Source organism: Lycium ferocissimum, unplaced genomic scaffold (genome assembly GCF_029784015.1).
Source record: "Lycium ferocissimum isolate CSIRO_LF1 unplaced genomic scaffold, AGI_CSIRO_Lferr_CH_V1 ctg22315, whole genome shotgun sequence".
Classification (NCBI taxonomy): domain Eukaryota; kingdom Viridiplantae; phylum Streptophyta; class Magnoliopsida; order Solanales; family Solanaceae; genus Lycium; species Lycium ferocissimum.
In genome coordinates this window covers 1,660-10,213 of record NW_026720259.1, presented here as the reverse complement: position 1 = coordinate 10,213, position 8,554 = coordinate 1,660, and the positions used below count along the sequence as shown (strand labels likewise).

General features: G+C 38.0%; 1 long non-coding RNA gene across 1 annotated transcript; it reads right to left on the bottom strand.

The window, feature by feature from the left end:
- Positions 1-1,119: 1,119 nt before the first annotated feature.
- On the bottom strand, positions 1,120-7,404 carry LOC132043240 (uncharacterized). Its single transcript, XR_009411738.1, has 2 exons — positions 7,191-7,404; positions 1,120-1,651 (listed from the first exon to the last, which is right to left on the bottom strand). It is a non-coding gene; the product is annotated as an uncharacterized LOC132043240 (long non-coding RNA).
- Positions 7,405-8,554: the final 1,150 nt, after the last annotated feature.

Below are 8,554 nucleotides of genomic sequence, written 5' to 3'. Positions count from 1 at the left end.
ACCAAACATGTATGTGGTCTATCTATGATACATGCTGCTAATTTTCTAGATGTCATATTTGACGGTGGGAAAGATATTAAATTATGTTTTGTCCCAAACTGTATTCTTTCTAAAACATTACTTCCTAGTAAAGCTTGTGCTCTAAAATTAAGATTACCTAATACTGTCTGTCGGTAAATGTCTGGGGGTGAGGCTTGGATGCCTTTTCCCTTGTCTGCAGTCTTTGGGATTGTTGGTCTCATGTTGTCAATATGAAACAATGTTATTAGTTGACAGTAATTTTCAACCTACTTAACTGGTCTGCTAAGTTATTATCCTTACCTTTAATATGTTCAAAAATCAAATTATAAATTGAGATAGTATCTATAAAATTTAACCATCTTCTCCGACTACTATTTTTATCATTTATCTTATGTATATATGTATGTGTAGTGTTTTTGACTCATTAACCCTTGTTGACCCTTCTCCAAGTCCTGTTAGTATGATCTATGACTTAATGAAGTCATTGGGTTGGTTCCCGCAAGGTTCGAGTGTAAATTGAGTCATTGATGGAGAAGCTAGTTAAGTTAACAAGTTAGAGTTGACCACGGTCAACGTCGGGTTAGGATGACCCCGTGTCAATGTTTTGGAAGTTCCAACAAGTTAATATGATGATTTTGAACTTGTCCACAAGTTTTGGTGAGGTTCCGAAGAGTTTTAGATGGGTTTGGGTTTTGTCGCGCTCGTATTCGATGTTTTCGCCGTAGGTCTTTGGATAGAAAGGGCTCCATATTGATCAAACGACCTTTTTTTGTGTGAGGATTGAACCATTAGATCCATATCGTAATTACAAAGCTATATCAAAAAGAATTATCGCGTTTCGCCTCCGTATGAGGGAGTTATGACCATTTTAGTGCGAACTGTTCCAGCAAGTCAGGGCCGCCATAACGGACTCAGGGCCGCCGTAGCAGCGGCCATGGTGACCACTATAGCGACCGAAAGGGGTAGAAAACCCTATTTTTATATTCCAACTCTGAACCATTACCCACAAGACCCCAAAGTCAGTTTTCAAGAGAGAAAGAGGCAAACTTCATTCCATTCATTGGTGAAAGCATCTTGGAGGGTAAGTCCCCACCTTTATTTGTTCCTTTTCCTTTCTTCTTCAAGTTCCATGATTAGTTTAAGGTCCATCAATGGTGGGTGAAAATCCTAGAACCCTAGAATTAGTAAACCCTTAAATAATTGATGGGTTGTTGATTTTGTTGTTGATTAATCATCTAGGAGTATAGATTATCACTTTCTAGGAAGGGAATTTGATTTCTTATGGTTGAAATTGCATGTTGAGACTTAGGGTTCTAATAAAAATGGAAACTTTGTCCTAAAATCTGTTTGAAAGGGTAAAATTGATTAGAAACCCATGAATTGAAGGTTAATGATTGTAGAGATAGAAGTTATGATAAATTCACCATTAAAGGATGGTTTCATCCATTGAAATGGATAAAAGTAAGTGGGTGTTCTTCCCCAAATTGTTGTTCTTGTTTAAATACATGGTTTGTTGCTTACTTAGCATCATATTGTTAGACTTTGACCGTTCTGAGGCGCTTCAAAAATAGAAGGCTCGTGTGGAGTAGTTCGTGGCTCCTGTTCTACATTCGAGGTAGGTTACGGCTTACTTTAGTTAGACTTTGATTAGGAAAATGTATGTATTGTGTAGAATTGACGGGAGAAAGCATGATTAGGTCTTCGAACATGGTGTTTTGGTTGGATATTAGCTAGGTTGGTATGACTTCTGATTTTATGGGCTTGTCACCATTACGTTATGTACTGAAGTATAAGATGTAGTTGTATTCATACTGTGGTTATTCGGGATGAATTTCTATTAGGTTGATTGTTATTGATGGTGGCTTGTTGCCCTGTTATTGTGATTAGACTTATTACCTAAATTATCGTGTTGTACTACGTGTTGTTCTCTCTTATTGTGACACATATCACCGGGAGAAAGGAAGGATAATAAGTTTAGATTTGAATTGTGACATAAACTTATGACAATACGTAGATGAAAACTTGATGTATGATTAGCTATTGATGATAATATATAGAAAAATGTAACATCTTGTTGATACAAGACTTAGTTGTGAGGCGTACTTGCTATGTGTGAAAGTAAAGAGGGACATAAACTCTTATGTTGGGTGAGACAGTTTGTATGAGCCATTTCATGGTTAGGTTGATCTAAGTCTTGATATGACTTGTGGCTTGTGACTTGTACCTTCATTGTTGCTTTATTGGTTTGCATTGATTTACCATGTTTACACTCATTTATACATTCATACACTCATGCATGGTGGAAATGGTTCAGTAAGGATTCATGAAATACTTGTGGCATGATGCCTTGTGTTTGACATTAATATTGCTAATTGTTCATAGTCCATACATACTAATGAACTGGAATACGTGGAGATATACATTGTGATGTGAAATTAGTGAAAAAGTTAATATAATCTTCTTGTTGAACTTGTGATACTATTTGATGGCAATTGTGGTGAGAAGTTAATATGATCTTCTTGATAAAAATTGTATACTACTTGATAATCGATCATTAAAAGTGATGTGACAATATATATATATATATATATATATATATATATATATATATATATATATATATATATATATATATAAAAGGCACATTTGACGGGGTGAGGATGTGGCCTAGTATGAGCTCGTGCTCCGAGGTTCGTTCCGGAACGAGTGGTATATATATATATTTGTGTGTGTGTGTGTGTGTGTGTATATATATATATATATATATATATATATATATATATATGACCACATGGGTCCCATAGGAAACCCTAGGATGTCCTAGCTGATTCTGGCAAAGACACCAATGGCATGTGTGTACCTCTTGTGACTTTCGGGTAGTAAAACCGGTGGCATGTGTGCATTATTTAGCATTGCATTACATACATCATATTTTGCATTGTACATCATTATATTTTATTCTACATTATGATATGCTCGTTTGGTTCTATTTTGGTATGGATGTTGAATGCTATTATATATATATAAATATGACCATTGATTGAGTTAAATTGTGGATTAGTGATTATACCTGGGTCGAACTTGGACTTGTGATTATCGGTGAGATTATTGAAACTGGACAAAATTGTGGTTTAGAAGCTTCATCTTAGGTTTAGACTGCTCCGTTATGGGATATTCTGACTCTGTTATGGGATATTTTGTGCCTTAAATTTGAGTATTAAGTGCCTATCTGCTTATCTCGTTCATTTTATACTTATATGCGTGAACTAATCTTAGTCGGCTTATGATGCTTACCAGTACATAGTGTTTGTAATGATTCTACCTTGCTTCACCCTTTTTGAGTATAGATTGTGTTCTAGAGATTTCATCCAGACCACATCTCTAGCTTGAAGCTAGTTAGCTTGATCGGATCCGAGGGTGAGCTTCTATCCATGCCATGCCACCTGAAGATCTCTCTTTCCAAATGTCTACTTTCATTCCAGACATTATTTGCTATTATATTTGAGATATACTTCATTCTTTAGACATTGTTGGTTAGAGTCCTTGTACGATGACTTTCAGATTTTGGGGTTGTAATAGTTAAGATTTCCGCACTTATATTGATCATTATTTACGACTTGGTCAGACTATTTATTCATTTACTTGTTCATTGATTGTTTAAGCATAAATGTTTAAAGAAGTTAAAATTGGCTAGTGATTAATGGGTTAATGGGTAAGGGTTCGCCTACTAGTGATAATAAGGTAGGTGGCCACACGATCAGTAATTTGGGTTGTGACAGTTAGTATCAAAGCCTAGGTTCATGAATCTCGTTGTACAAGGACGTGTCTAGTAGAGTCTTGCGGATCGGTACGAAGAGCTCCGTACCTATCTGCGAGAGGCTATAGGACATTTAGGAAACTTCCACTTCTTTCATTCTTTCGTGCTACTTCATTCAAATTGGTATCTAGTCGATTCCAATTAGTATCTGCACTTCCTTGTCTTATTCTTCCATGGATGGTGGAAACTCATTTCCTAGACTCTCATGCGAGCGGTTTTGTTACGACATGACTTGATATGGTACCAGATGTGTCTTCCTGATTCGGACGCGTGACTAAGTTCAGTATTCAGTTATGATTTGAGGTTTTCGTTGTGTGGAATGGTGGTTGAGACTCGTTCATTGTGTGGGTTTTCTTTCAAAATGGGAGAGATGGTACGAAGGGTTACATGGTCTCCATGTTTTTAGTGTTGGGTTGCTCGGAAGTCGCATAAGTGCTTTTACGTCTTAAACAAGTATGATATGTTAGTGATATGATTGGTTTGGGGCATAAGTTTAAAACTTCGTTGGGGTGTTATGATGGGGTGTGGCACGAGTGTAAGTTAGGTAGGGATCTTCGGATTTGACAAAAGTATAGTGACCGCTAGGGGGTGACGTGATAAATTAGACCTCCGCTGGGAATTTCGAGGCCACGGGTGAGTCCGTAGTATGTTTTTACATTGACCTACATGTTTAGTTTGTAGTTGTAAGGCCTCGGATGAATAGTTGGGATGGGGAGTGAAAACTTGGTGGAAAACCGAGCACACTAGTTAAGGGGCGACCGTTGCAGCGGAAGGGCTTCCGCCACAGCGAGTCCACCATAGCAGGGCACAACTCGCCGGCACGGGAAGTCAGGTGTGACGGGGTCCGCTATAGCGCTGGGCTGTCCGCCATAGCGGGACCGCCGCAGCGAACCATCGACCGCCACAACGGACGACGAGTAGTTTTTTTCGTACTTCCTAAGTTAAAACCCTTGTCATTCCTTCCATCATTCTCTAAGCATAATTAGGGGATTTTTGAGAGCTTTGTACCTATTGTGTAAGTTCGGCTAGTTCCTACTACTACTGGTGTTACTACTCGGTTAGTTAATCGCATAAAAAGGGATAATCGCGCGAATGGTTAAGGGTGTTCTGGTTAGACAAGTAAGGCATCGTAGTGGTAAATTAGTGATGAAGGTTGAATCAACTCGAGTTGTAGAGAGCATTTCGAAAATTTAGATTAAGGGAATTCGAGCAAAGGCACCTTGGTAGATATATGTCAGAGCAGTAATAGGACGGTATATGTGGTATGTTGGATTTAGAAAGTTTTCGATTTTAGAGTTGAGTGAGCTAAGGGAACTCTAGGGTGTAGAGTGGGTGGCATGCTACTATCTCCAAGATTGACTCGGCTAGTTTGCAAGACTTGTGATTTGTGGTATCCTAATGAGGGGGTTTGAGAAATAATTAGTTGGTAACAATGATTGTGATTTGATTAGAAGTCGGGATTACTTAGGTTAGTGTAGGTTGTGGGGTTGTTGTCTTACATATTTCGGACGAGGTGTGATCGTTAATACGCTTAAGGAAAGGAATCTACAAAATGAACTAAGTGATATGACATAGTTTCGTGAGGGTTCGTGATCAGTGACTAGTGAGAAGCAAGTTTCAGGTAACCGACGTGTTAAGGCTTAAGGAAATGGTTTGTGTGGTTCGTAGATGGATAGTTTTGTAACACTTTACAGTAGATGAGTTAGTGTGGGTTAAAGGAGAGGGTTTATGGAAATTCCTATAATGTGAAGGTTAGGGTTATATTTTCGAGATGAGGTCGTATTCGTGATAGTGGGTTATGTGATGGGTATTACTAATCGGATAGCTTGAGTGAGCATTTTTAGAATATAAGGGACTAGAATTAGTCACCCCAGATAGGATTGTGATTGGTTTCGGGCTTGTGGTGTGTATTTACGTGTTTTTAGGAAATCGTGGTGTTAAGAACGACTCTAAGGGTAAAAAATAGGTTAGCGAAATTAGAGTATTTTACTGGTTCAAAGTGGTCTATAATTGTGTCTATAATTAAAGGTTTGTGTTGTTTTGAGATATGTTCTTGGGTTATCGTCAGCCTTCTTACTCCCCTTCTTTGTTCGAGGACGAACGATTGGTAAATTAGTATCTGATGTAATGACCCTCCTGGTCGTTATAGTGTTTTTGACCCATTTACCCTTGTTGATCCTTCCCCAAGTCCCGTTAGTATGATCTATGACTTAATGAAGTCATTGGGTTGGTTCCCTCAAGGTTCGAGTGTAAATTGAGTCATTGATGGAGAAGGTAGTTAAGTTAACGAGTTAGAGTTGACCACGGTCAACGTCGGGTTAGGATGACCCCGTGTCAATGTTTTGGAAGTTCCAACAAGTTAATATGATGATTTTGAACTTGTCCAAAAGTTTTGGTGAGGTTCCGAAGAGTTTCAGATGAGTTTGGGTTTTGTCGCGCTCGTATTCGATGTTTTTACCATAGGTCTTTGGCTAGAAAGGGATCCACATTGATCAAATGACCTTTGTTTTGTGTGAGGTTTGAACCATTAGATCCATATCGAAATTACGAAGCTATAGCAAAAAGAATCGTCGCGTTTCGCCTCCGGATGAGGGAGTTATGACCATTTTAGTGCGGACTGTCCCAGCAAGTCCGCTGTAGCGGACTCAGGGCCACCGTAGCAGTGGCCGTGGTGACCACTGCAGCGACCGACAGGGGCAAAACACCCTATTTTTATATCCCAACTCTGAACCATTACCCATAAGACCCTAAAGTCAGTTTTCAAGAGAGAAAGAGGCAAATTTCATTCCATTCATTGGTGAAAGCATCTTGGAGGGTAAGTCCCCACCTTTATTTGTTCCTTTTCCTTTCTCCTTCAAGTTCCATGATTAGTTTAAGCTCCATCAATGGTGGGTGAAAATTCTAGAACGCTAGAATTAGTAAACCCTTAAATAATTGATGGGTTGTTGATTAATCATCTAGGAGTATAGATTATCACTTTTTAGGAAGGGAATTTGATTTCTTATGGTTGAAATTGCATGTTGAGACTTAGGGTTTTAATAAAAATGGGATTTTTGTCCTAAAATCTGTTTGAAAGGGTAAAATTGATTAGAAACCCATGAATTGACTGTTAATGATTGTAGAGATATAAGTTATGATAAATTTACCATTAAGGATGCTTTCAACCATGAAAAAGGGTAGAAGTAAGTGGGTCTTCTTCCCCAAATTGTTGTTCTTGTTTAAATACATGGGTTGTTTCTTACTTAGAATCATATTGTTAGACTTTAACCATTCTGAGGTGCTTCAAAAATAGAAGGCTCGTGTGGAGTAGTTCGTGGCTCCTGTTCTGCATTCGAGGTAGGTTACGGCTTACTTTAGTTAGACTTTGATTAGCGAAACGTATGTATTGTGTAGAATTGACGGGAGAAAGCATGATTAGGTCTTCGGACATGGTGTTTGGATTGGATATTAGCTAGGTTGGTATGACTTCTGATTTTGTGGGCTCGTCGCCATTACGTTATGTACTGAAATATGAGGTGTAGTTGTATTCATACTGTGGTGATTTGGGATGGATTTCTATTATGTTGATTGTTATTAATGGTGGCTTGTTGCCCTGTTATTGTGATTAGACTTATTACCTAAATTATCGTGTTGTACTCAGTTCTCTCTTATTGTGACACATATCATTGGAGAAAGGAATGATAATAAGTTTAGATTTGAATTGTGACATAAACTTATGACAATACGTAGATGAAAACTTGATGTATGATTAGCTATTGATGATAATATATAGAAAAATGTAACATCTTGTTGATACAAGACTTAGTTATGACTTGCTATATGTGGAAGTAAAGAGGGACATAGACTCTTATGTTGGGTGAGACGGTTTGTATGATCCATTTCATGATTGAGTTGATCTAAGTCTTGATTTGACTTGTGGCTTGTGACTTGTACCTTCATTGTTGCTTTATTGGTTTGCATTGATTTACCATGTTACACTCATTTATGCATTCATACACTCATGCATAATGGAAATGGTTCGGTAAGGATTCATAAAAGACTTGTGGCATGATGCCTTGTGTTTGACATGGATATTGCTAATTGTTCATAGTCCATACATACTAATGAACTGGAATACGTAGAGACATCCATTGTGATATGAAGTTAGTGAAGAAGTTAATATAATCTTCTTGTTGAACTTGTGATACTATTTGATGGTAATTGTGGTGAGAAGTTAATATGATCTTCTTGATGAAAATGATATACTACTTGATAGTCGATCATTGAAAGTGATGTGACGATATATATCTATATATATCTATATATATATATGAACAGGCATATTTGACCAGGGGTGAGAATGTGGCCTAGTTGTGAGCTCGGGTCCGAGGAGTGGATCCGGAACGAGTGGTACATGGACACCATGGGTCCCCTACAGGTCATGACTTCTGGGCAATGACATCAGTGAGCATGTGTGTACAGTGTGTATTTGGCCAGTGCATTGCATGCACTTCATCATATTTTGCATTGTACGTCATTACAGTTTATTCTGCATTATGATATGCTCGTTTGGTTCTGATTTTGGTATGGATGTTGAATGCCTATTGTGATATAAATATGACCATTGAATGAGTTAAATTGTGAATTAGTGACTCTACCTAGGGACGGAACTTGGACTTGTGATTATCAGGTGAGATTATTAAAACTTGATAGACTTGTGGTTTAGAAGTTTCATCT